At 45.7% G+C, this 27,800-nt stretch overlaps 1 non-coding gene across 1 annotated transcript; it reads left to right on the top strand.

Annotated features, from left to right (window-relative positions):
• The first annotated feature begins 3,137 nt into the window (after nucleotides 1–3,137).
• LOC122676274 lies at nucleotides 3,138–3,263 on the top strand. The gene has a single exon (XR_006335543.1). It is a non-coding gene; the product is annotated as a U6atac minor spliceosomal RNA (small nuclear RNA).
• The last annotated feature ends 24,537 nt before the right edge of the window (nucleotides 3,264–27,800 follow it).

The following is a 27,800-nucleotide window of genomic DNA, read 5'->3' as shown; positions in this document are numbered from 1 at the left end:
TGACCCAGCAGGACTGGCTGGAAACAACTGCCCTAGGACTCGGGAGATTTCACCTGCCAGGCACTGGTCCCTACAGACAGAAGGCTAGGGAAGAGATGTGGGAGGGAGGTCAGTACAGATCCTGCACCTTCTAGCAGAGCCTCTGGAAGTAAAGGTCTGAGCCTTGAATTGGACCTCGGAAAGGGCCTGGGGGCGACCCAGGGGATCCAGGCGACCGCGAGCTTGGACCAGTTTCCCTACCACCTCAGCCGCACATCTGGCCAGAGCCCAGCTGGAAGTCAGGGCCTCATGAAACAGAAGCTGGAGGAGGACCAAGGAGATTTATGCTCTCGTCTTGTGGGTAAGGAATTAGTGCAGGGCAGGACAGGGACAGGCCCAAGGTCACCACACAGTTAGCAGCAGAGTGGAGCTGGGACATAAGCTTCTGGACTCTGAGTGGACTGTCCCCGCCACTGTCCAGTTTTCCATGTGGATGGAGGCTCTGTTTTCTTCTTTGGGTTGTGTAATCTGTATCTGTGTGTGTGTGTGTGTGTGTGTGTGTGCATGCATGTGTATAGACATTTCCTGTGTCTCTACCTCCAATTCCTACCAGCTTCATAAAACTCAGAGAAAAGAGATTCTATAACCTCAGTCACCTATTCCAGGATCACTATCAGGAAATCCTGTTCCCATCTTGCCCAAAGCTCCCATGCTCTAGTTTAAGTCTCTCCAGGTGGGGCTGGCAGGGTGTGTGGGATTTACTCCAAGGGCCCCAGGGAAACTGGCTGGGCTGTTGTGGGAGGAATGCTTACTTCCACTTTGCAGCCTCCAAGCACACGCTCTCTCTGCCTGAGGTCTTGAATGATGCTGCTTTTGGAGGGAGAGTGTGATCCCAGCTAGTGATTTATTGTCTGTTTACTCAGAGAGCTGCTTGTTCATTCCTGCTGGTGGGAAGGGATGGAGCGATGGAGGGAGGTGAATGCGTGTCCTCTGAGCTGCAGAGGGAGCTGCAGGGAGGACTTCCCCACTCCCCCTGAAGGGTGGCCTCTGTGAATGAGAAGAACATGCTTCTCCCCTACCTGGGAGGCTTCAGGCACATTTTCTGCTCGGAGGTCATTGAATGCAAAATTCTACCCAGAAGATGAGGAAGGAGGGAAGAATTCTGCAGGTGGAGCAGTACTCTGAGTAGGATCTGTGCTGGATCCTTGTGTGGCAACCCCAGGGTGGAGGAATTGCCTCCATTTCCCAGATGAGAAAGCTGATGCTTACGGTGCCTAAAGGGTTTGAAGTCACGCAGAAGTGAATAGAGTTGGGGTCCGAACTTTCGTCTTGTTAATACCAATGCTCACGCTCTTCTTCCACCAGGATTACTCTAGTGTATCCTGAGCCACTTATGTTAGAACCACTTTCTGATTCTGTCCATCTTTTTAAACAGATATTATCCACCTTGGCTGTTCCAGGCTCATTGGAGTCAGCAGGAAGCTTCACAGAGCTTCCATGCCTGGGGAGATCAAGACATATAGAAGAACCAAGTCAATTATATAGTTGTCTAAGTCAACTTGGGCTGCCATAACAAAATACCATAGACCAGGTGGCCTAAACAAGCATTTATTTGTCACTGTCATGGAGGCTGAGAAGTCCAAGATCAAGGTGTCTGGTGAGGACCCTTTTCATGGCTTGTGGATGGCCGCCTTTATGCTGTGTCCTCACATAGTGGAGAGAGCGTGCTGATATCTTCCTCTTCTTATAAGGGCACTCATCATATCATGGGGGCTCTGCCCTCATGACCTTATTTAAACTTCTTAATGGCCCTCTCTAAATACCATCACACAAGGGGTTGTGACTTCAAGGTATGAATTTGAGAGTAGGAGGACACATTCAGTCCATAGCAATGGTTTAACAGAACGTGATGGTGCTGTGTGACAAAAAAGGAGAGTGAGATAGGAAGTGAGAAGTGGGGAGGTGGTATGTGGGTGGGTTGTCACTTTATTTTTTTAACTTAAAATATTTTTATTGAAGTATAGTTGATTTACAATATTGTGTTAATTTCTGCTGTACGTCAAAGTGATTCATACATACACATATTCTTTTTCATATTTTTTCCATTATGGTTTATCATAGGATATTGACCATAATTCAAATATTGAATATTGTTCAAAACCTGTGCTATACATTAGGCCCTTGTTTGGGTTGTCATTTTAAACATAATGGTCAGGACAGGCCTTACTAAGAAAGTGCCATTTGAACCAAAACTCCAAAAAGATAAATACTTTGCTGTTGACCCTGCAATTCCCATATGCACTTCATTCCTGCTCATTCAGAACCTCTGGGAATGGGGTCTTGAAATACATGTTTTAACAAGTCTTTTATGCCCAGCTAAGTTTATTTCCCATCACCTCATGGGAAATAGATGGGGAGACAGTGGAAACAGTGTCAGACTTTATTGTTTTGGGCTCCAAAATCACTGCAGATGGTGACTGCAGCCATGAAATTAAAAGACGCTTACTCCTTGGAAGGAAAGTGATGACCCACCTAGATAGCATATTAAAAAGCAGAGACATTACTTTGCCAACAAAGGTCCGTCTAGTCAAGTCTATGGTTTTTCCAGTGATCATGTACGGATGTGAGAGTTGGACTGTGAAGAAAGCTGAGTGCCAAAAAATTGATGCTTTTGAACTGTGGTGTTGTAGAAGACTCTTGAGAGTCCCTTGGACTGCAAGGAGATCCAACCAGTCCATCCTGAAGAAGATAAGTCCTGGGTGTTCATTAGAAGGACTGATGCTGAAGCTGAAACTCCAATACTTTGGCCACCTCATGTGAAGAGTTGACTCATTGGAAAAGACCCTGATGCTGGGAGGGATTGGGGGCAGGAGGAGAAGGGGACGACAGAGGATGAGATGGCTGTATGGCATCACCGACTCGATGGGCTTGAGTTTGAGTAAACTCAGGGAGTTTGTGATGGACAGGGAGGCCTGGCGTGCTGCAATTCATGGGGTCACAAAGAGTCAGACACGACTGAGCGACTGAACTGAACTGAAGTTTAGAAATCCCTGTCTGCATCCTGGTGCTTCTTTTCCACGCAAAGGACATTTACCTAAGAGGTGAGGAAATATTTGTCCAAATCTAGGTGTGACTTCAGGAGTTCAAGAATGAAACTGGTGTTGTATGAAAGGAGAGAAGGTTAGCACTCCCCTTGACAAGGATGGAAGAGGCTCTCGGGCCTGACAACACGCATACGGTTAAGGCATTGCCACCTACTTCGTGGCATCTAACCACTGTTTTTTAAATTGTACTTGCTTTTTCTTGAATTTATTTTCCAGTCAGTTATGTAAAATAAACTTTCACTTCTTCCTCCCCCCCCAAAAAAAAAAAAGAATGAAACTGGAATCCAGGTCCTGATGATGACTCCCTTTGTGACTTGGTAACTGGCTTATACATAGTAACTAAAATAGGTAAAATGCACTCATGACCATGACTGGGTCTGGAAGGATATATCAGTGCAAAGCAGAATGTTCATGTCATCCAGTCAAGGTGCAGCCCAGGTTACTAGAGCAAGAGGCCGTTGTCATGAGAAGAGCATGGATCAGAAGACTTGCATTCTATTAATAGATCACTCCCAAGGGTGGTGAGCTTGACCAAGTCATTTGCTTTGAGGAGCTTCAGCTTCCAGGGTTGTGAATTGGAGCTCCTAAAACTTTTCCCACTTATTTCAATGCTACCTCCACCTCTGCCATCAGCCAACCTGTGTATCCATAGATCTACCTATCCCATCCATCCATCCATCCATCCACTCACCCACTCATCCATTATCACTGTAACCATCAGTATCCATATTTCATTATTACCAACATTTCTGGCATCCCACATTCAGACCAACAAAATTCCAATAGCTTTACAGTAAGCTAGAACTTTTTGTAAAGGAATTAGGCCTGGAAAAAAAAATGAAGAAAAACTGTATGGAGAGTAATTAACTGGGATAGTGAAATCTTTCATCTGGGAAGATGTGTTCAATGAGGTCCAGCGGTGGAGTTCGTGCTTGCTTGTCTGGGGGAGCCAAACAAGTGCCTTGTAACTTCAGTTGCAGTGGGAGCCACTGTGAAAGGCAGCTTCAGATTTCCCCTGATGGCAGGGAGCCCTGCCTCAGTGCCCGGCCCTATTAACTGTTGGCTTCCCAGTTGCTGAATCCAGCCAAAAACATCCTCCGCTGTTTGAAGTACTTATTGGAAAAGCAGATTTCATCTTGGCTGGAGCTCTGAGCAGTTCCTTGTGTGGGGTACTCCCCAGGGCTGTAATTGAACACAAGAAGGCATCGGCCTCCTTTTGGCATTCTTGCTTTCATCTCAAAGTCACATTTTAAAATTTATATTTAAAAAAAAAAAAAGTCAGGGCAAGGTGCCAGCCCGGCTCGCGCGGCCACTGTGCCAGAACCCCCAACACGGCAGCTACAGGAATGAAGGCTGTGGAGGATTAGTGGGGGAATTAGGACCATACAGTGGAGCGGTGCTTCACGCCAGCTTCTGGGAGCTCGCCGACTGCTTTGGAGGCTGGGCCTTGGTACGATGTGGGCTTTGCAGAGCAGGAGGCCTGTGGGTATGGACTGGGCCCCACTCACAATAGTCCATTTGGAGGAAGTTTTCTAAAAGCCTTGGAGAACAGGACACTGAAGCCTGTGTGGACACCCGTTTGGGGGCTGATCAGTGTGGTCAGCAGGAAATGCTCTCTCCTTCCAATCCACATCCATTACGCTGCTGGGGAATTTGCTTCCAGAAGCTTCTATGGACACTGGTGACCAGGATTGGAAGAAAAGCCCTGAATGTAATGGTTTGTGCTCTATTCTTTCTCTCTGGATGCTCCCTTTCCCGGGAGGTGGGGGCAGGATTCTGAAAACAGCAGGTATGTAACGGATGTTTACTAGACAAGCTCTTCCAAGCAAAAAGATTGCAGTTAAGCATGGCACAACCTTTTCCTGCAAGCCTTAGTAAGATCATTATCTTTTCCAGGGGCCAATGTGAGAAAGAAACAGTAAGCGTCAGGGAGGATTGAAATATAATAGCGTCCTGGAGAAGGAACTGCCCTCACAGTTCAAACATACACCCAAGTACCCAATCTCGTAGGCCCAGCTGCCCCTGGCACAGGGCCATCATCAGCTTGTGCTCCACTATGACCCCTGAATTGTTTTCAGGAATTTTTGTTTATGGGAAATCACTATTGTTTATGCAGCTGGATCTGTGTTTATCCCTGTTTGACACTAAGATCATTGATTCCTTGTGTTTTGCCAAAAATTAAAATTTAAAAATTGCGTGCTTACAACAAGGAACATATCTTCAATAAGATGATTAAAATCATTGTCCTACTTTCAGGACTGTAAGAAGGCGGACGGAAATAAGTATATAAAACCTGAAACTCTTATTAAATTTTTTTTTTCTGAAACTCTTATTAAATTTAACTCTGAGGGTCCTAGAGGCCAAGAAAAAAAGGGGGAGAAGTTGGTATTTTGGCTTCTTAGTGGGGATAAAATTTCTCACTTTTGAGTTTTAAATTTCTGAGGGACTCCTGTAGAGTGATAGGATGGGCCAGCATGTTGACAACAGTTCTATGCTAAACACTGAAGTAGTTTTCAAGGCAATACTTTCTATTATGGCCTTAACCAGCACTGAGGGTGTCACTGTGATGTCCGGGAAGTGGAAAGGGGCAAGTAGAGTGTAGGAAACTGTAAGAGGATGGATAAAACCATTGTGTGGTCCCTACTTAGGGGCACTTTGGGTTGGATCTGGGGCATAAAAAGAAGAAAGACAAGCCACCAAAGATATTGGTCAGAATATATCTCAGGGGAAACACTAACTGCATGTGGCCAATCTCCCTTCCCTGCACCGCCAAGGAATGAGCAGAAGATGAGTCATCTGGTTAAATCAGCTAATGTCTACGTTTGGCGTTGGTGCCCTTGCACATGTGGGTGTGTGAGTGGGTGTAAATACAAGCCCTTCTCCCATCCTACTGCCCCCACCCGCCAGCGTACACACCACCCCAGAGAGCAGCCTGCAATCAGCACCTCTCTGGATAGCTGACTTTGATAACCAGCCAAAATATAGCATCTTTCTAATGCTTGAGGGTCTTTAACTCTTTGGAAGAACAAGAAGACAGTTTCTGAAGGCTTGGGGCAGACAGTCTGTGGGCAAAAGCCATAACGACTCCAAGTAAATATTCAGGAACAGAGCCAGGCAAGGCACACACCCGGGGGAAGGAGTTTTCTTTGCTCCATGGCTGCAGGATTCCTTGTTAGACTGAACTGAGCTCCCCTGAGCTGAACACAATCCCTGGGGCCCCATAGACCTGCCCTTTGATGGTATTTTTTCCCCTTGGGGAGGTATTGACTTTAGAACATTTAAAAGATGTATTCATTTATCTTTAACTGAGGATCTAGTGTGTTCCCAGCACTGTGCTAGGCCCTGGAAGTGATGACAAACAGACTCCCTGCCCTGAAGCCGTGGGGAAGGTGGAGAAATCCCTACTCCCACAGATACTTGTGAGATGCAATCTCATGTATGATGAAAAATAAAGGTAAATTCTACAATTCTTCTTTACTCAAACTGTCTTTCCTTCTCTGGAACCACAGGTCAGTTTCCTTCCTGTGTCATGATCGCGACCATTACTGATGCTGGGGGTGCCGGCATGACTCTGGCTTGACAGCTGCATGTTTGGTTACCACGAAGTCCCTTCTGAATTCTGAGAATAGAACCATCACCGCAGCTACGGGCCTGGTAGCCGAGGTGTCTCCCTTGCACGCTCCTCTCTCTGGGGGTCCCTATGCCCTGAGGTGCCATCCCCAACAAGTCAAGCTTCCCAGCCTGCACGGGGATGGAGCCCGCGCCTATTCTTACATCCATGCTCCAGCTCAAAGAGCAGCTGGGGATTCCTGGCCTTATTTCCTCCTGTGGCAAAGATGGGGGAGACGGTGGAGGTGGAGTCTTGGTATTTTAGTGTGTAGTCACACCTTCTGCATCAAGAGAAACAATGGGGTGGCGGGGGGGGGGTTGCTGAGCTTGTTTTTTTGCAATAAACAGCATGTGGTGTCTTTTCAGTGTTAACCGTTTTCTCCCTCGAAACCCATGGAGAAGGTTTAGTGTGGCCCTGGGCTGGCCACAGCAACACCATCTCTGCCTTGTTATTACAGAAACACACGTTCTTGACACCCCCTGGGAGTTACTGAATCCGAAACTGGGGTGGGCCCAGCGGTTTGGGCTTACCCAGCCCTCCAGGTGACTCCGAGGCCACTCATGTTTGAGGGCCAGTGAGTAAGAATAACTGACTGTGACAGCGATTCTTGGTCAGGCTCCCGTGGGGTGTGTGCCATAAACTCTGGACCTGGGGGGTGACGGTGGCAAATGTAGTTTGAAAAAGTCCCTAAAAAGTTATGTTCTCTCTCCCCTTTTGCTCCCCTCCCCTATTTGAAAACCATTGATCTAGAAACAAATTTTACATTAGAAGAATCATGCAAATGTCTCTGTATTTTGGTGATTTTTTTTTTTTTAAGCTTCAGAAATTTCATGATACCATGGAGTGACTTGTGTTTGGCCTGGAAAGCCTCCCTTCAGTTACATATAAAGACTTAATTTATACACTCTGGAGACTTAGAAAGGAGACGAGTTTCCTCAAGGTGATTTGGAAAGTCTGTCCTGTGTGGCTTGCTGACTAGGAGTTGACTGAGGTGACAGTCCACCCCAGGAGGTGGAGACCCACCCTCGAACCCTCTACGCCCTCAGAGGCACATGGGGAGCATGGCCCCACGGATGGGAGGTTGTGGTCCTTATCCTCAAAGCAGCATGTACAGCTGCATTCTGTTTTTTACAAACTCCTTAAAGGGAATGGATGTCAGGAGCCTCTTTTTATTGCCCATGACAGGGAGAAGATAAACCTTGAGTTGTCTTCTCTTTGCAAACAGTGGTAGAGCTGAGGGTTTTTCTGTTTTGTTTTTTTCCCCTCTAAAAATGTTTTATTTGGGAAGCTTCCCTGGATTTAAAGAGAGGGTGGGTGTTTAAGCAGCCTTTACTTTAATCCACCCCAGCTCACTGCTATCTGCAGGTGTTCATGCTGCTTCTACTTGCCAGGAAAACCCTGAGAGGAGGGAGACTGCTTCTTAGAAAGTGGGTTTTCCTGTTGAAGTGGGCAGCCCAACAAGGCCTGCTTATCTGGGTGACAGGCCCCACCTCCCCAGGAGGTAGTATTTCCCCTGTGGCTATGGAGGCAGGAAGCAGGTGTCAGGGAGCTGACCCCGCAGGGTCCCCCAGAGCAGGCGGGGGTTTGCCACCAACCGTGGCGGTGCTGATCTCCCTGATTGCCGAGTGGTTTTGAGTCTCTCTGAGGAGATGGGATTGGCTGACATCCTCAGCAGATCCGGTGGTGCAGGCTCCGGGGTTGGGGGGGGGGAGGTGGGGGGAGGTCTCTGGGCCTCAGTCGGGGACACAGGTCTGAAAGGAGCCAGGGCCTCACCTGCTCCTTGAGCAAGGGTTGGGGGAAAAGGAAGCCCACCCCCTAGAGTGGACTGGATGGAAGGGGAGCCGTTTTCTCACGTGATACCCCCACTCCCACCCCCGAGTCCTCACCGGGATGCAAGCTCCACAGGCATAAGATTGGTTCACCTTGCTCCTCACATACCCTCAGCCATCTAGAACAATGTCCGGCACATGGTAGGTTCTGACCAAGTATTTACTGACTAAGTATGTGAATTTCTACCCCTCCCCCTCAAGCCTGCTCTCAAGCCTGACAGGAAAGAAACGAAAGGTCTTATCCTCCAGGCTGTCAGGTGCCCTGGGGACAAAGAAGAGCTCTTCGGGGAAGACTGTCGCCCTTCTGCAGATGTTTCCAAGTGACACCAGGTCACTGTGTCACATGTTTAATAAGAGTGGATGGGGCCGACAGCCCCCTCCTGCCCCTCCCTAATGCTCTGTACTGGAATCCGGCATGCCAAGTAAGGATCAGCACAGGTCTTTACAGACATTTGGGCCAAAGCTTTTCTGGCAATTTGTTTTTAAACCCACAAGGCACCATGAAGCTGGAGATTTCCTGACATGGATGCATAAGAGGCTGAGTGCTGGCGAGCACTGGGTTGGACTATTGGAGCCCTGGAGCTGCCGTGGGTTTGTGGTTCTGGGTGAGGGCAGTGTGGCAAGGAGCTCCCTGCCCACAGGCTCCAGGCTGTGTGGTCCTTGGATGAGCACCCAGACCAGCAGACTTGAAGGACCTGGCAGGACGCCTATCTTAACCCATCCCAGGCAGGACCCCCACCCTCCTCCACAGCTCTGCCTTGGACCAGAAGATTATGAACAGTTTATACTATTAGTAATATTAATAGAATATTAGTAATATTAATAAAACAAATATTCCTGCTGGCTTGACTAAGCAGTTGAATTTTAACGATGTCTATTAAAGGCAGTGGGGTCATTGCTGTGGTTTTCCAACTTTCCCTTCTAACTACGGGTGATGTCACTGGTTTGGAGGTGCTCCCCTTGATGGGCTTGGCAACAAATATGATGACAACAGGAGGGTAATTAGGAAAGAAGAAAAGGACAAGGAATGGATACAAATGTGATATGCCTCACCAATCTCAAATTAAATAAATTTGTTTTAATCTAATTCCCATTTTGCAAAGAGGCCTTAAGTCCAGCCCCTTCTAAGCTTGCCAGCAAGAGAAGAAAGAACAGGGAAGGGATTTGCCTGAAGTCATATCAGGTGGCCAGGGCAGCCCTGGGATTGGACAGCTGCGGATACAAGTGTGTTAGAGTGGCATCAGGCGTCTGGCTGGAGACTTTAGGAAAAGGCTAATAGGTTTCAGGTGCTTTGATAATTTGCTTGTTCTAAATATTTAATCAATTATTCAATCATTCATCTTCCCATAAATGCCTTTTGAACACCTTGTCTGTGCCTAGCACCAGAAGAACAATAGCAAGAGACAAGATTACTGCCTTCCTGAGCTTATGGTCCCGCTTCCTACCCTCCTCTGTTTCACTGCTGTTTAGTCACTCAGTCGGGTCCAACTCTTGAGACCCCCGTGGACTATACCTGCCAGATCTTCTGTCCATGGGATTCCCCAGGCAAGAATCCTAGAGGAGGTTGCCATTTCTTTCTCCAGGGGATCTTCCCGACCCAGAAATTGAACCCAAGTTTCCTGCATTGTCAAGCAGATTCTTACCACTGAGTCACCAGGGAAGCCCCTATTTCACCGCAGGCAAGATAAACGTAGTCAGGCCATCTGCACGGCCTTCGTCTCCACATCACTTCTGCCCCACCCCGCGCTTGCGTCTGTGCCCTTGGCTCTGCCTCTGTCCTGTTAGGATGAGCTTTCCACACCTGGCTGAAGCCAGCCCCTCCACCTGCCTGAGCCACCCCACGTCCATCTGGGTTCTCAGACATTGCTCCCGAGTCTCTCTTCTCTCTCTTGTCCCACCCATCTTTCCCTCTTCGCAGGGGCTCTCCAACCAGCATCAGCCTTGCTGTTAATTCCCCCCCATACCTTGTCCTGACTCCACTTCCTCCCCCAGGAAGTTGGTCCCGGAGCTCTCCTCTTTACAGCTAACCCGTGTGGATAGTCGTCTGTACTTATCACCTCCACCGCCTCTCCTCCCACTCTGCTTTGAATCCACTCCAGTCAGACTGTCACTCTCAAAACTGTCTTGACAGGGTCTCCAGTGTCCTCATTTTGCTAAATCCAACGGCCAGTTCCTGGTCCTTCCTCACGTTGCTTGACCTGTCCACAGCATTGGACACAGCGGTCGCTCCTTCTCTTGAGCAGTTTCTCTCACAGCTTCTGAGACATCACCCTCATGTGGCTCTCCTTTCACTTCTGCCTGCTCCACCTCAAAGTTTTGCTGGCTTCTCCTCATCTTCCTGATGAAGAACGTCAAGGTTCAGTCTGAGTGCCTCTCCCCTCTCTGTCATCACTCACCCAGCCTCATGACTTTAAGTGAGACCTATGCGCTAACCTCCAAGGCTGTGTTTCTCTGAACTCAAGAAGGCCTGTTTGCATTTCTGTTTGGCAGCTAACACACATCTCTTCCAGAACTGAGCTCCTGCTTGCCCCCACCCCACCAACACGCAAATCCCTGCATTACGGGATTTTTGCCTGCATTCCGCAGCCCCCGCTCCGCCCCCCGCCCATCCTTCTCAGCTAATGGCAACTTCTCTGATTCTTCTTTCAGGCTCATGTCTCAAATTGATTGTGTCATCAAATCCTGTGAGCCCTACATCTCATCACCTTTATTGCTATCACATTGGTCCAATCTACTATTATGTCTTGGCTAGAACATTGCTAAAGGCTTCTAACTGGTTCTTCGGGCTTCTACACTTCCCAACGGTCCCCCTCCCTGCCTTCAGTCTATTCTGTACACAGTTCCCAGAGGAATCCTTTCAAAAATAGGTTAGATCATGTCTCTTCCTTCTCCTCTCACATGGAGCTTCAGCCACATTCATCCCAAAGGACTTAGAACCCCATGTGTTCTGTCCTTCCATTATCTTTCTATCTCCTACTACTCTTTCCATTGTGTTCACTCTCTCCTGCCTCAGGACCTTTGCACTGTTTCTTCTGCTGGGAACTCGTTGCCTGCAAGATTAGACAAGCTAAATGTCACTTGAGTAAGGTTTTCCCTGATCACCCTGTTTAAAATTGAAACCTATGCCATTCATACCCACTGTCCCCATCACTGCTATTTTCTCCAGTGTGCTTACTGTTCTTCAAATATGTAATTTTCATGGTGCTGGTGGTGAAGAACCCGCCTGCCAATGCAGGAGACGTGAGAGACTCGGGTTCCATCCCTGGGTCAGGAAGATCCCCTGGAGGAGAGCAAGACAACCCACTCCAGTATTCTTGCCTGGAGAATACCGTGGACAGAGGAGCCTGGCGGGCTATGATCCATAGGGTCACACAGAACCAGACATGATGGAAGCAACTTAACATGCATCGTTGATTTATAACCTTGTGTTAGTTTCAGGGGTACAGGAAAGTGATCTGGTCATACCTGTGTATACTTTTTCAGATTATTTTCTATTATAGATTATTATAAGATATTGAATATAGTTTGCTCTGCTATACAGAGGTTAGATCATGTCCTTGTTATTTACCTATTATATATATAGCAGTGTGTACCTGTTAATCCCAGACTCCTCGTTTATCTCTCCCCGCCTCCCTTCCCCCTTGTAACCATCAGTGTGTTTTCTATGTCTGTGAGCACTTATCTCTCTTTAATTCAGTGATTTACTGATTCATTGGTGGGGGTGGGGAGCATGTACTGAGTCCAGGTAATAAGGAGGTGCATCATCTGTAGAAAATTAAAAAATAATCATGAAATGTACTAAGTCAGTCTGTTTTCTATTAGCACCATGCATTGGCAAGTCTAAACATTGTTATATGATACTCCTCCACACCAGGGGAGCTCCCACTAACTCTCCACTATATAACACACTCTGTATTTCCCTTATTTATTTGCTTTCCTTTCCCCTCCCTCAGGATATAAGCTCCTTGGGGGGCAGGATGTTTGGTCTATTCCCTACTGTGGCCCTAATATGTGCCGGGTGGTAAATGCTCAGTGAGGGGCTTCCCAGGTGGCTCAGGAGCAATGAATCTGCCTCTCAGTGCAGGAGATACAGAGACACAGGTTTGATCCCTGGGTCGGGAAGATCCCCTGGAGGAGGAAATGGCAACCCACTCCAGTATTCTTGCCTGGAAAATTCCATGGGCAGGGGAGCCTGGTGGGCTACTCTCATGGGTTTGCAGAGTCAGACACGATTGAGCATGCATGCACATGCGCACGTAGATGCTCAGTGAATTTCGGTCTAAATGAATGAAGCAGAAGGCACTATGAGAGTCCACAGTTGATGGTTATCAGGAGGGTTTCCTGGATGAATCCACATCTAAGTGGTTGAGGCAGAAGGAACAGCAAGTGCAACAGCTATGATCATCTTCACTCTTGGGGTCACCAGCCAAGGGCAGGGGTCAGAATTCATGAGTATCATTCAGTAGAAGTCCTTCCTTCATAATGTTGATGTTTGGTAAATGAATATGTTCTTTATTGGTAATTGCTTGAGGGTTCCTGTTGACATCTTACAGAGGACTGGTTGTCACTTTCAATCAGAATAGCTACTCCCCCCTCCTGAAGAACTCCAGGCCTGGGTGGGGAGCACACTCTCCCACACTCCAACAGAAGCCTTTCTGAGCCTTGTGGTAAGTGTGGCAGCTGGGCGGCCACCCACAAGGCTGTGGTAACACTCAGAGGGTGACTGACAGTTAAGGGCCGGGAGCCTTCCATTGGGAAGATGGTTCTACTTCCTTTTCCCTCTTCTGGGCAGAGCTTGTACCATCTTCCTTTTGGTGCATTGTTCATTTCTGTATTTTAACACTTATAACATGTTCCCATCTTTATTTGCCTCCCCATTTTTATCTTCTACTGAATGTCACTTCAGTAACAAAAATAATGTTGACTCACTTCAATTTCTGGTCCCTAGCATAGAACCTGGCACATTGAAGGAAATCAGTAAACGTTTGCTGAATGCATAAATAACAAGGCAGATGTTGTATAAAGTGCTATTAATATACTAAAATCAAAAGAATATAATGGTTATTGTGATGATAACTTTTGAATGCCAATCTTAATAAGGAGAGTGACTAGTCCTTGGTAACTATATGTAATATAGAATAACACAGAATATTCTATATTATTATATGTAATATAGCCTATATATTTAATTTAGTTTTTTCTATAAAGCAGATGTGTCACGTAACTGTTCTTTTAAGTTCCAGAAACTCAATATCATTCACAATTACTCAATTGTGACAGTCTGTGGCATTATCAGTGCAGAGTGCCTATTAAAGTTTCAAATATGTTATAGCTTCAAAAAATGTGAATTAGACTGAAGACCAACTTAAAAAAAAAGATGTTAACCTAAAATACTAGTTTTATAAATGTACCAAATCTTAAATGTCAAAACCGGCCCATACACCAGTGCACTGATTTAGCCACAACTGGCAGATGGGCCCTATGCCACTGGAAAGAAATCTTAGAGGCCTCAGAAATCAGTTTAATGAAATAAGATTTTTAACTAGTTCAAAATCAGAGTTCAAAAACAGTTCAGTTAATATTTATACCAAGTTAAGATAGGAGGTTGAACAAAATTAACTTGGAAACTTTCATAGAGTTTTAAAAAAGCAACATTTGAGACTTAAAATTGACCATTTCATTATATCCAGTGGATTTGAGTAAAAATATGCTAAAATTTTCATTTAGCAGATACCTCCCTAGACTTTTAAAACCACCACCAATAAACATTTACATCTTTCCCCTCCTCAGAGCATTTCCCCAGGTATACACAAATACCACTCATTCTGAGGTCCTTTGCTCCAGATTAAACAGGTTCTCCGCCCAAGTGGGCCCACGGGATTCTGCTCCAGCCAGAGCAAGGTCTCTGGCCCTTGCATAATTTCACCACCTCTGGTTGACCGAGCGGGGTTGGGAATCGCATCATGGAAGCCGTCTACCTCCTTCCCAGGCCAGCCCAAGAGGGAGTCAGCATTGCATCATCTACCCTGGGCCTCAATCCACCTTGCTTGAGGCCAGCTCATCAAAAGTATTTTAAGAGCGTTCAAACAGCCCAACTGCTATTCCTTCACCATCCCAGATGGAGAAAAGCTTGTGTGATGAATCCTCTTCAGGGTGACTCCAGCTGGCCTCTTTGTGTCCTTCATGTTGGACAGACTGGCTGCTGGTCATCAGGTATGGGAGTCTCTGGACAAGCTCACTGTCAGAAGTGAAGTTATCTCGTCTGAGAGGACATGAGCAGAGAAACTGCAGAAACCTGGGGTCCAGGGCTGAACGTGCAACCCTTCCTCACCCACCGCTCACACCTGCTCCTACATAAGTGCCCAAGCACTGCAACATCTTGGGGCAGTTTTTATTTATTTGGCTTTTTTATTTATTTGGCTACACTGGATCTTAGCTGTGGCTCTCTGGATCTTTGATCTTCATTGCTACATGCAGGATCTTTACTTGAGGTATACAAACTCTTAGTTTGGTACGGTGGGACCTAGTTCCTCAAACAGGGCTTAAACTTGTGCCCTCTGCATTGGAAGCGTGGAGTTTTAGCCACTATACCACTAGGGAAGTTTCTTGGGGGCAGTTTTTAAACCAATTTTAGTCTCAACTAGGACTTTCCTTCACTGGATATCTAAATTCTCAGACTATCCAGTGGGTTCCTGTTTCTTTTTTAATAATTTTAGAAAATGTCACAATTCATGATCACTGTAGGAAAAAACAGGGAGGCAAAGTAAATAAAGGGAAGATTAATACCAAAAAGTTAACATATATGTTAGCCAAGTCGGCTGAAAATCAGTCTAGCAACAAAAAGATGGTGCACTCAGAAACTCCCATTTATTGCTTCTTCCCTGTTTCCTTTGGGGACCTTGAGACAACTGCCAGCATCCAAATGATGGGCATCACTGGTGCCCAGTATGCATAGCATGGAGGAGGAGGAGGGTACTAACCGGTCTGCTGGGCCACCGTCCTACATTGTCCCTCACTGCTTCCCGGAGTAGCCCATTGCAGGCTGTGGGCTGGAATCTGGGTGAGGTTTTCCTATCACCATCTTCAATTGCTCTCTGCACTACTCTGAAACAATTCACCTTCCTCATCACCAACTGCAAGTGAGAAGCAACAAGACCCTGCTGGGATGGCAGACAGGATGTTTAGCTGCTCCCAGCGCTCTCTGGGTTTGTGCCTCCCACCTGTCCAGCCTAGCCTGATGGTCCACTGTTAACACCAGTCCTCTGGGTGGGCTCCAGTAGAGGCAGCCTTCTGTTAGCCTTCACTAAAGGAGGCAGCCCCAGGATAGCACTGAGGAACTGGAGTGGCTCTTTGGTCTTTTGGAACGTTCCCCTAGGAGCCTGTGCCCTTACTCTGATGGTGAATGCTCTGTCACCCCTGTCCTGGGGTGCTGGTCAGGTCCTCTGTGTGAAAGGAGCACAAGGGTTCAATCTGAAAAAGTCCTCCATGCCCCGCATGAACATGTGTCTATTCCCATGACTCGCTGGCTTCACATGAAATGGTCCGTTTGACTTGTCTTCACGCCTTATGATCACAGCATCTTGAAATGCCTTTGGGTCATTCTCCAAAGACTTGGGATTTGACTCCGTGGAGCACCTGTCCAGTGCTCTTATCACAGGCTCTGTAGGTTCCTCTGAGGAGGGGTTTTGTGGGGGGGGGGGGGGGGGGGGGGGCGGGGAACAGCAAATAGGAGCAAGCCTCCTCTCAGAGGAAGGGCTGGCCTGCCACTGGCCGCCCCCTCCCCAGACCTCCTCACTTCAGAGGCACTTCCCAAGGCAGCAGCCCTTGGGTGCAGTGGGTTCCTGCTCTAATGACACTGTGGTTGGGATTTTAGCACCACCTACTAGAAGGAGGAGGGTCACATACATTATTGCTCACCTTCCAAGTGGCCTCTTTCCATTTTTGCCTAACAGGTGGCCCCCAGAGTATGTTTGAGGTCATGCTAACCTCTTCTCTGCGTCAAAATCTGGGCCCTCGGATTCCCTACTCCCGGTTGTGGTCGGCCAAGTCTGTGGTCGGTCTACAGCAAAGGAGGGTCAGAGAGCGGTCATGCAGGAGTCAGGGCTTGGATCATCTCAGTGTGGGCCCTCAGGGCAGTTTAGACTCAATCCTTCCCTTGCCCTCAGGCCGGAACCAGCCTCTCCACCGGGAAAGGGCTGCTCTGGGGTGGGAGAATCTCTCGGGGCAGGAGGGTGTGGCATGCCAGGAGCGCGGGGTAGATGCGACCGTGGGGGTGGGGGTGGGGTAACGGAGGAGTGCTGGGGAAGGCTAGGGAAAGCGGGTGGAGAAGGGGAGGCCTGGGGGAGAGCCCCACCCCGCCGCCCTGCTCCATGGGTCGGTGGGCCCTGGTGGCTAGCGAGAGCGAGGCGGGGCCCGATGGTGGCCACAGTGGGGCGGGCGAGGGGCGGGCCGGTCGGTGTGGCCGATGAGCCCGTAATGAGCCGGGCGCCTGGGCCCCCTTTGTTTCCGGGAAGCCATTTAAAAAGCCCCTTCCTCAGCGCCCGTGCGGGGCGAGCGGAGACAAAGGCCGGCGGCGCAGAGGACGGAGCGGAACGCCCCCTTTTAGAAGCGCCTTTCCAGTCCTGGGGCCGCAGGAGGCTCCGCGCGCAGCTAGGGCTCCCGCGCAGCACGCGGGGCGCGCGCTGCCCTTAGGGGCTAGGAGGCCCGCTTTAAGATGACAAAGATGAAAACACACAGTTCTCCCTCGCAGGAAGGCACAAATGCTCCAGCTCCTGGGTTCTGGGCAGATGGCCGAAGCGATTTCCCAGTCGGCTTCCCACCACCAGCCTGACATCAGGGGGAGGAGGCGCGTGCGCCACTGTAGGGCGTCCCGCCACGTGGTCCTCGGTGCCACTGTGGCACATTCCTGGCCTTTGCAATTATTGGAAAATGAGAGGCTCTTTTTTTCTCCCATGCTTTCCCCTTCCCCCTCCCTTGTTTTTCTTCCAGGCTTGGAATTATCTATTTTAGCAGTTCAAAAGACATTCCATTCCCATGACAAATACAGCAACGGTGTTGTTGGCTTACCTAGCCGTTTTTTCTTACAGGGAGATTCAAGCAATAAATCATAAGGAAAATTTAAAATAGCATTTCTTTAGCTTTTAATGTGTACTTTGCTCTGTTTTCAAGGGCCAGTAACAGCTCTGTTTCTTGACGTCTCTCAAAGTGAACCCATCTGAGATCCTGAGTAGTGAATTTTATTCCTTTACAATATTCCTAAAGAAAGTGGATCGAGGAGATACGTTTCAAACTCTCTCATAACTCTAAAATCTCTGAAACAATGAAAAAGGCTGATGGAAGATTTTAAAAAGGAGTGGGGGAAAAAAAAAACCAACTATCACTGTGGCAGCTGACCCACCTATGGATCCCATCCATCCATTGTTGTTTAGTGCTGTCTCCCTCCTTTGGCAGACCTGAATTACATTTGTTCCAGAAACAACGTCCACACATTGACTCACCCAGGGCAGACTCACATGAGTGTATGCCAAAGTACCTGCAAATGGTTGATCATAAACACTCTCAGTAATGGTTTGTCCAACAGGAGACACTAAACTGGGTAAACATGAAAGATAGGGGGATTATTTCCCCAAGAGAACAAACCATTCTAAAAGTTTGAACACATTTTTAACAAAACCGTCTCAGACTTTCATCCCTGTAAAATGTGTTGCAATTTACACCCAGGCTGGAGGATGGAAGGGTATCTCCCCAAGTCATTGTTTCCAGTAAAGGTCATTTTTGGCTGTTCAAATCACGACTCTGGTATGTCACATTACACAGGTATTTTTCACAGCTCACTGAGTCTGATGACTCTGAGAGCATTTAAGGCTGCCTCAGAGAGGAGCCCAGGGTTGTGCCGATTAGTGGGCTTCCGTAGGAAGCATAGTGGAAGGGACAATGGGCCAATTACCAGCAAAGCCTGCGGTCTCCCTTGGAGAGGTTAAGGAGGAGAGCACATGGCCTTTGAGCTAGCGTGTCATCTGTCCTGGGGCTTAATCAAGTTATCATATCACCCCAGGGTCCCCAGGCCTCCATGCATCGATTTGAATGAAGACAAAAATTTGCAGACAAATTTCTAGCAGCAGGAAGTTGGTGCTCTCCTGCAAGGCTGGATGAAAAGCACCTGTAACCTTGTCGGCCTTGTCTGACTCCTGCTGGGAGCAGCTTCAGGCTGTAGCCTGTTGGCTTCAGAGCCTGCCTGTCAGCAGGAGCTGAGGCTGGGGCTGGGGGGGCGGGGTAGAGTGGTGGATGCCATTATGTGTTTCAAAAGAATGCCCTGGAGAGGACCGGCTGTGGCCAGGACAGCACAATGTGGCCAGCTACCATGAGTGTGTAGGTGGGCACTCTCCCTTTTCTTTTGATGTTGGCCTGCAGTCATTTTTAGGTTAAGATGGGGGCTGACATGCAGCGACCCTCATGATGGCACATAAAGGCAATACTTGTGTCTCCCTCTCTCTCTAGGGCTGGTGAGAAGCAGGGAACTCTCCAGAATGTCATCAAGGCCAGTCAGATTTCTGATCCTCTATGAGCTGCAGTTTCCCTGTTTGTGAAGTTCAGGGATGTTGTAAATCTCACCTAATCTGCAGCGAGGAAGGGAAAGAGGGTTTGGTGTAGTAGACTGAACATTGGTGGGGGGTTCTGAGACCTGTGTTCGAGCCTGGCTCTATGACCTGTGGAGAGGTGATTCAGTCTCTTTTTGTTGTAGTTATTTCATTTGTCAGAGGGGAATAATGATCCAGGCTGTTAGCTACTTCACAGTTTATGATCAAACGAGATGATAGATGCCGGTCAGTAAATGAAAAACCTTGGAAACCACATTACTGGTACCGTTACAGCCCTACCAGCATCAGTGCTCTGTGACTCTGTGTTACAAAGAGGGATTGGCGGAGAGGAGTTATTAACAAGCATTAATATGAGAGCAAAGAGTTGGACACGATTTAGCAACTGAACAACAACCACAAGTCCATTCTGAGAATAAGTTGATCACTGACTGTGAATTTCGTGTCCTTAGCAGGAAAAACCAGGAGACAGGACTTTTAACACTTGGGGCTGGCTGATCTGATCAAAATCAACTTTTCAGAGGTCTACAGGAAACTGGACTTTTTGACATTTTGATGAAAGTCTCCTACCCTAAAAAAAAGTGCATGGAGACCTGGGCAGTAAATCACTTCTCTCCCTGCCCTTCAGATGGTGTTCCTGTTCTGTGGCCACTTTGTGGGTTTGATCCCTGGGTTGGGAAGATCCCCTGGAGGAGGGAAAGGCTACCCACTTCAGTATTCTGGCCTGGAGAATTCCATGGACTATACAGTCCATGGGGTCACAAAGAGTCAGACGCAACTGAGCAACTTTCAGTTCACTTCACTTGTGACAGGAAACATGGGCCTTAACCCATGGCAGCTCCAGCCTGTTTCCTCCCTTATAAAATAGGGTGTGTTTTCTCTGCCCCTCTAACTCATGGGGGCATTGGGAGACTCCGCTGGTTAACAGGTGAGAAAGCGCTTTGTAAATAAAGAGAAAGGTGCTAGGTAGGTTTACACTGTATGTGTGCTCACACCACAGAAAGGACTATTATTGCCCCTTTAACTGGAACCTGAATGAACACGTTGGGGAAATTTCACGGCCTTGTGAACTTCAGTACATGGATCCAGTGTCATAGATGATCTGGCTCAAAAGAGGATTCTTCATTCAGAGCTAACTTCTGGTCTTTCTCTCTGAATGAACAGTACTGGGGTGTCCTGCTGGATCTTAGCTCCTGAGGGGATGGCCCTGTGGGCATAAGTAGGGCTGGGATGCTGCTGCCCATGCACAGCAAAAACCAGACAGCAAAAAGCTAAAATACAAACTGTGAGCTCTTCATTCATTGCTTTCCCACTTGCCTCCCGTTAAACTCCTACACCATCAAAATACCCATGATTCCCTCGGAGCATGAGGTCCTGCCCCACGATGTTGTATCTGTTGCTTCCCCGGCCACCGTCTCTTCACCTTCTCTACTTATTACATCTGTCTCATCCTTCAAGGTTCTGTGTAGTGTTCTCCTTTGTGGGACACAGTCCTCAAGCTCCTAACCCAGTCAGAACCAACTGCCCACCCCTATCACCATGGTGGGTGTTTGTTCCATGCTTTCTGCCCCACCGTGTGGGTTTTCTGTTAACACTCATGATGTACACCATTCTGTGGATTTCTCAGGGTCAGAAACCACATCTGACTCCTCTCGGTGGCCATGTCTCTTGTATAGCTGCCGGTGCATAGTCGTTTATGTATTGAATGTTGAATTGCATTTGCCCTGCCCCTCAAAGTGTCAGAGAGTGATGTGCAGAAACCGTGGGAGGGAAGGAAAAGATGAAACCTTCCCTGTTCATGTTTATTTAAACCAAATCCATTTTTGGTTTTGTCTTGAATAGCTGCTAATTTGAAAATCTAAAAAACTGCCCCACTGTGATTGGCAATTTGCATGTAAGTTTAATTAGGACTACTTTCTAAGTGTTTCAGTCCTGCCCAAATGGGGCATTTCTTTGCTGTCTCCTAAGTGATTCTAGGAAATCTTAACAGAAACGGTTCCTGGCCAGGTGGACAGGAAGGCAGCTCTGTTCAGGGGCTTAGCCTCATAAAATACCCTTGTGCGTTATTCTCCACTAGTTTACTTCCATGGGAAGGTATGACTTCACACTCTGGAAAGGACCAGTGGTCCTGTTTCTTCGGTCCATTTTTACATGTTCCCTCAGAGAACATTGTGACCAAGGGGAGCGTCTCTTCCAGTAATTCTTAGTGTGGGATCTTTGGACCACTAGGGATTCACAAAAGTGGTAAACAAGGCTCTTTGATGCTTTTCAGTATTTCAGAAAGCCTGTGGTAAGGGTACAGGACCTACTGTCATGTGTGTGTCTTGTTCTCTTGTTTTTGACTCCGTTCAATGTGGTAGCAGTGGGTTGTTCATGCTAATAAAAAGTGACTCGTAACTATATTTAATTTTTTAGGTCAAAGCATTTTTAAAAAATTGTTGTTGTTTAGTTATTAGGTCGTGTCCAACTGTTGGCAACCCCATGGACTGCAGCATACCAGGCTCCTCTGTCTTCCACCAACTCCTGGAGTTTGCTTAAACCCGTATTGGTGAGTCGGTGATGCTATGTAACTATCTCATCCTCTGCCGCCCCTATCTTCTTGTGCCTTCAATCTTTCCTAGCATCAGGGTCTTTTCCAATGAGTCAACTCTTTGAATCAAGTAGGCAAAGTATTGGAGTTTCAGCTTCAGCACCAGTCCTTCTAATGCTACTCAAGGTTGATTTCCTTTAGAATCATTTATACAATAATATTTACACATTTAATGGGTACAGTTTGATGGGGTTTTGGCAATTGTGTACAGTTGTGTAGCTGCTATCACAGTCAAGGTACAGAGCATTTTTGTCATCCCCAGGAGTTTTCTCAAACCCCATCACAGTCATCACCCTCTCCAGACCCCATGCTCCAGCAACTGCAAATCTTGTCATTATAGTTTTGCCTTTCCTAGAATTTTATATAAATGAAGCAACACAGTGCATTGTCTTTTGTGTTTAACTTCTTTCACTCAATGTCCAGGTTTTGAGATTCATCTATGTTGTTGCATGTATCAATATTTTTGTTTCTTTTTATGGCCTAGCAGTATATCATAGGATAACTATAATTCATTTGTCCATTCACTTATTTGGGTTGTTTTCAGATTTGGGCTATTAAAAATATGTGACTATGAATAATTTTGCTATAAACATTTGCACACAAGTCTTTGTGTGGACATATTTTTCCATTTCTCTTGGGTGAATACCTAGGAGTGAAATTGCTGGGTTGTATGATGGATATACATTTAACCTTATAAGACACTGCCAAACACTTTTTCAAAGAGACTGTGCCATTGTGCATTCCCACCAGCAGTGCATGAGAGTCCATTCTCCCATCTCACAAACTGGTACTGACAGTCTTCTCAATTTTACTGATTCTAGTGAGGCTGCAATGATATTCCATTGTGGCTTTAATTTCCCTGATGACTAGTCATGTCCATATTGGCTAGTCATATATCCATGTTGAGCAGGTACCTTTTCAAATCTTTTGCCCATTTTTTATTGCATTATTTGCTTTCTTCTTAACCTGGAAACAAGTCCTTCACCAGTTAGGTATTTTGCAGATACTTCTTCCTAGCCTGTGGCTTGTTTTTTCACTTTTAAATGTGTCCTTAGATGAATGAAAGTTTTTAACTTTGATGAAGTCCATTTTCTTATATATATATTTTACAATTCATGCAGTTTGTGTCATGTTTTGGTAATCTTTGCCAAAACAATATCACAAAGATTTTCTCCTGTGTTTTCTTCTAGAAATTTTATTATTGCAGTTCTTATATTTAGGTCTATGATCCATTTGACTATTTTGTATATGGTATGAGGTAAGGTTTACAATTCAATTTTTTTTCTCCATGATTATAGGATCATTTCTTAACACTACCCATTCCCCATTGAAGTACCTTGGCACTTTTATAAAAAGTCAATTGACTGTATGACTGCAAATTTATTCCTGGACTCTTTTCTGTTCCATTGATTTATATGTTTATAATTATGCCAGTGCAACAGAGTTTTGATTACTTGATTAAAGAAATTGAGGAATGCAGTTTCTTCAAAGCTTGTTTATATTTTAAAGATTTTTTTTTGATTCTTTGCTTTTCCATATAGTTTTAGAATCAGCTTATCAATTTCTTCAAGACAAGCTTGCTAGGATTTTGATTGGGCTTACATTAAATCTACAGATCAATTTGGAGAAAATAAACATTTTAACAATGTTGAGATCTATGAACATGGTAGATCTTTCCATTTACTTACATTTTCCTTAATTTCCCTTAATAGTATTTTGTAGTTTTCAGAGTACAGATCTGGCACATTTTTCTTTAAATTTATTCCTAAGTATTTTTCATACTGTTTGTAAGCGGAGTTGAATTTTTTTTTTATTTCCCAATTGTTTGTTACTTTTATGTAGAAATACAATAGCTATTTTATTAAACTTTATTTTGAAATAATAATAGATTCACGGGAACTTATAAAAGTAGGACAGAGGCCCCATGAACTCTTCACCCAGTTTCCCCCAGTGGTTATAGTACAATATTAAAACCAGAAATTCGACATTTGCACAACGTGTGTGTATCATTATCATATGTATATATTCATGTAACAGGCACCACAGTTGAGATGCATAACTAGTCCCTCACAGCAAAATCTCCCCTGTGCTACCTCTTTATAATTACACTCATCCCCCTCTCCCACCATCCCTAACCTCTGGCAACCACTAATCTGCTTTCTATCACCATAATTTTATTATTTCAAGGGTTTTATAGACATGAAATCATGCACAATATGGCCTTTTGAGCTTGGCTTTTTCACTCAGGATGTACCATTGAGATCAATCCAAATGGTTGCATGTATCAATATATCTTTTCTTTTTATTGCCGAGTGATATTCCATGGTATGAATATACCCCTGTTTGTTTGAATATTCACTTACTGAGAGAGATTTTGGTTTTTTTCAGTTTTGAGGATGTTTCAAATGAAGTGGCTAAGAACAATCTTGTATAGGTTTTTGTGTTGACATATATTTTCATTTCCCTGGGATGTATGCCTACAAGTATTTACAACTGCTCTGAGGTATGGTAAGTATATGTTTAGGTTTTAAAGAAACTGCCAAGCTGTTTTCCAAAGTGTCATTCCTACCAGTAACGTATGAAAGATCTAGTTTCTCTGCATCCTTGCCAGCACTTGATATTGTGATTATTTTTAAAATTTCAGATATAATAGATCTGTAGTGATAGTCCATCATGATCTTATTTTGCAGCTCTCTAACGGTTAGTGATATTTAACATTTTTCCATTTACTCATTTACATCCCTCAGTCCTCTTCAGTAAAATGTCTCTTCATGCCTTTGCTCATTCTCCAGTTGGATTGTTTGGTTATTTTACCGTGGAGTAAACTCCATTTGTGAGTTTTAAAATATATTCTAGATGTAAGTTCTTTTTCAGATATGTGGTTTGCAAATATTTTTTTCCCAGTCTATGATTGTTTTTTCATCATCTTCTGAGGTTCTTTTGTAGAGTAAAAGCTTTTAATTTTGATTAAGCCCAACTTATCAATTTTTTATTTCATAGGTTATGCTTTTCATATAAGAACTTTTTACCAAGCCCTTGGTCTTTAAATTTTTTTGTGTTATTGTCTAAAAGTTTTATGGTTTTATGTTTTACATTTAAATCTATGATCTATTTAAAATTAATTTTTGTAAAAGATGTGAAATTTAAGTTTTTTGCTTTTTTTTTTTTTTTTGCCTTTGAATATCCTCTTATGTTTGTCTCAGTTGATGTTCTTTGAGCTTGATAATGTGTTCTATTTTCCTGGTTCTATGTGTACTAAATAACTTTGGATAATCTTCTGGACATTATGGATGTAAAGTTGTGTGGATTCTGGAATTTAGCAATTATCTCTGATGGATGTTAATTCTTTTATTTTATCAGGCAATTATCTTGGTTGAATTCAAACTGTAAACTTTGTTTCTTAATTAACAATGACAGTATCAGTTCAGATCTTTCTCCAATAGCTTAGCTACTTTTCAACTTCTTTGTGTATGTGTAGTTCAGGGTCTAGACAGAGATGTGGACAGATGACTTTTGGGATTTTCTTTTGACTTCTTTCCCTTTAAAGTTTTACCCTGTTCTCTTCATTATCATGGTTTCATTGGTTCCAAGGCCAGAATTTTTTTTTTCCCAGCAGTACCTACTATCCCCACTCCCTACCCTACCTGCTTACTGTGCCAACCACATCTGGTCTTAATAAAAAACTGTGAATATGGGAGTTTGCTCTTCAGAGTATGGACTCTGAATTATATTCTATCTGCTTTTTTTCACTTTTGTTCACTGGATGTATTACTCAACTGTTATGGGAAGTGTACACTGACTGTATTTAACTTAATCACTAGAAAATGATTTCTTGATAAATGCAAAAAATGGAAACATTTCCACAGTTTCAGGATTGGGAAGAACTTGCCAAGCCTGACACAGAGTGAGCCTTAAATGTTCAGGGGCTGAATCTTCTCCACAAATCCTGCTTTGCTGGATTACCCTCAGTGATGGAATGTTGACTACCTCATGAAGTAGCCCACTTCATTTTACACAGTTCTGATAACCATTTGAAGTATTTTCCTTTGAAATTCTCAAAATATCTTCACTTCAGCTTTCATTTCCCAGTTCAGTTCCAACCCTTATTGCCACACAGAATGAGCCCAATTCCCTTTTCACACAAGTGCTTCAGTTCTCATTAGAGGATGCAGCCTCAGCTCCTCTGACCAGTCCTCGAAGTGACTTATCTCCTTCCCTTGAGCAACGTCCTGGACCTACATAGCTTCCTTAAAATGTGATGTCCAGAAAGGACCCAACACTCAGTGCAGGCTAGAGGACCCCTTCCTTCCACAAGGCAGCTGAGGTTCCTCTTGGAGTATTCCAGTCGTGTCATAACTGACTCATATTAAGCTGGTGATCTTCTGGTGGCTCAACAGGTAAAGAATCTGCCTGCAATGTAGGAGACCTGGGTTCAGTCTCTAGGTCAGGAAGATCCCCTGGAGGAGGGCATGGCAACCCACTCTGGTATTCTCACCTGGAGAATTCCATGGACAGAGGAGCCTGGCAGGCTACAGTCCATGGGGTCACAAAGAGTCAGACTTGACTGAACAACTAACAATTTCACTTTCAAGCTGGTTCTCAGTGAGCAACCCTGAGCCCTTTTTCATCTTTCCCTACATAGAAGCACACATTACTTTTCTCCAGCCAGCCTCCCAGAGCTGCCTTCTAAGGAGTGCAATACAACATCAAGCCTCAGAGGTTTGCTGCCATCAGAGTCTATCCTGCTCTGAGACCTCCCCTCACCCTCAGGACATCAAGCCTGGACAGTGCCTGGAATCAGATGCCTCAAGGTCCTTCAATCTATTTGCATTTCTGCTCAATAATTTTCAGAAAAAATTAGCCTGCCTCTTGTGGTGGCTTATATTCAAGTCAGGGTCCACACAGCCACTGCAGAGCAAGATACTGTATACAGTCCTACAATTTGGAAAAACAATTTCTGTATGACCTCATTAGATCCACAGAATAACCAGAGTAACTGTATGAAGTGGGTAGAAGGAGAGGTATTATTCCCCTTTGACAGATGAGGAAACTGAGGTTGCAGGTTGACTCTAGGCTGCCAGGACTAAGGACAAAGGATAGTTAAAATCAACAGAACACTCTCTCTATGAATCACAAAGGATTTTTCTCAGCATCTCAGAGACTTCAGGCTTCCATTCAAATTCATGTTTAAGCCAATCTCTGGGTAAAAAAAAATTTTTCTTAGGACATTTTGGGGACAGATGATCTAAACAAATTCCCCATTGCCCTTGGTCCCAGCCCCAAGGGCTGTGGTACAGCTGTGCACTGTAATAGGGAGGAGGCCGTCTCTGGGCTGCTTTCCAAAACATTGCTTCTGGAAACGTTCGCCTCCAGCCCTCAACAAAAGCTCAGGTATGGAAGCTTGGTGTGCCCCTGACCTTTCACGTCCCGGAGCTACGCTGCTGCACAAAAGGGTCTGAGCAGTGACCGGCCCGCCTCAGCTCCCTGCTGTCCCCCACAATGGGGCCTGAGGCCCTGGCCGCCTCTGGAGTCCAGAGAAAAGGGCCGAGATAATGACAGGCCCAGCTACCGCTGCTCTCTTCAGAGAAATGAGAAGAGGGAGGCGGCCAAACCTCCTGGATAATAAAGAAGTAACAAATGGGGAATAAAAGCTTATGGAAGACATCTTAACCCAGGGATGAAAAAAATGTCAACATCTGTGAGGCTTTCTGCACCAGCAGACCCAGCCCTAATGAAAACCCTCGAAGAGCCATTCACTGGCACAGAGGCGAAAAGGCTACATCTTTCTATGGGGACAGCGAGGGGGTGTCGAGGGTTGGACAGGGCTGCCCTTTCCCTTTCGGATGCTGTTGAACCAAGCGCTAATGTTCATCTTCAGCTTTATTAAGGAACCAGGGGCCGGAGGAGAATGGAGTGGCCGAACCAACTTTATCCCGAAGTCTGTGAGGTGGGTGGATTCAGGAGCGGGCAAGATGTCTGCACTTTGAGGCCAGGAAAAAAGCCAGAGGAATTAGAGAAAATGCTGTTTAACAAGAGTCGCCTTTGACCGGGGCCTTTCTGAAGGATGTGGCTCCAGGAAAGTAATCCTCTTAG

Source organism: Cervus elaphus, chromosome 19 (genome assembly GCF_910594005.1).
Source record: "Cervus elaphus chromosome 19, mCerEla1.1, whole genome shotgun sequence".
Taxonomy (NCBI): domain Eukaryota; kingdom Metazoa; phylum Chordata; class Mammalia; order Artiodactyla; family Cervidae; genus Cervus; species Cervus elaphus.
Note: the sequence above shows the minus strand (reverse complement) of the source record. Positions and strands in the feature narration are given on the sequence as shown.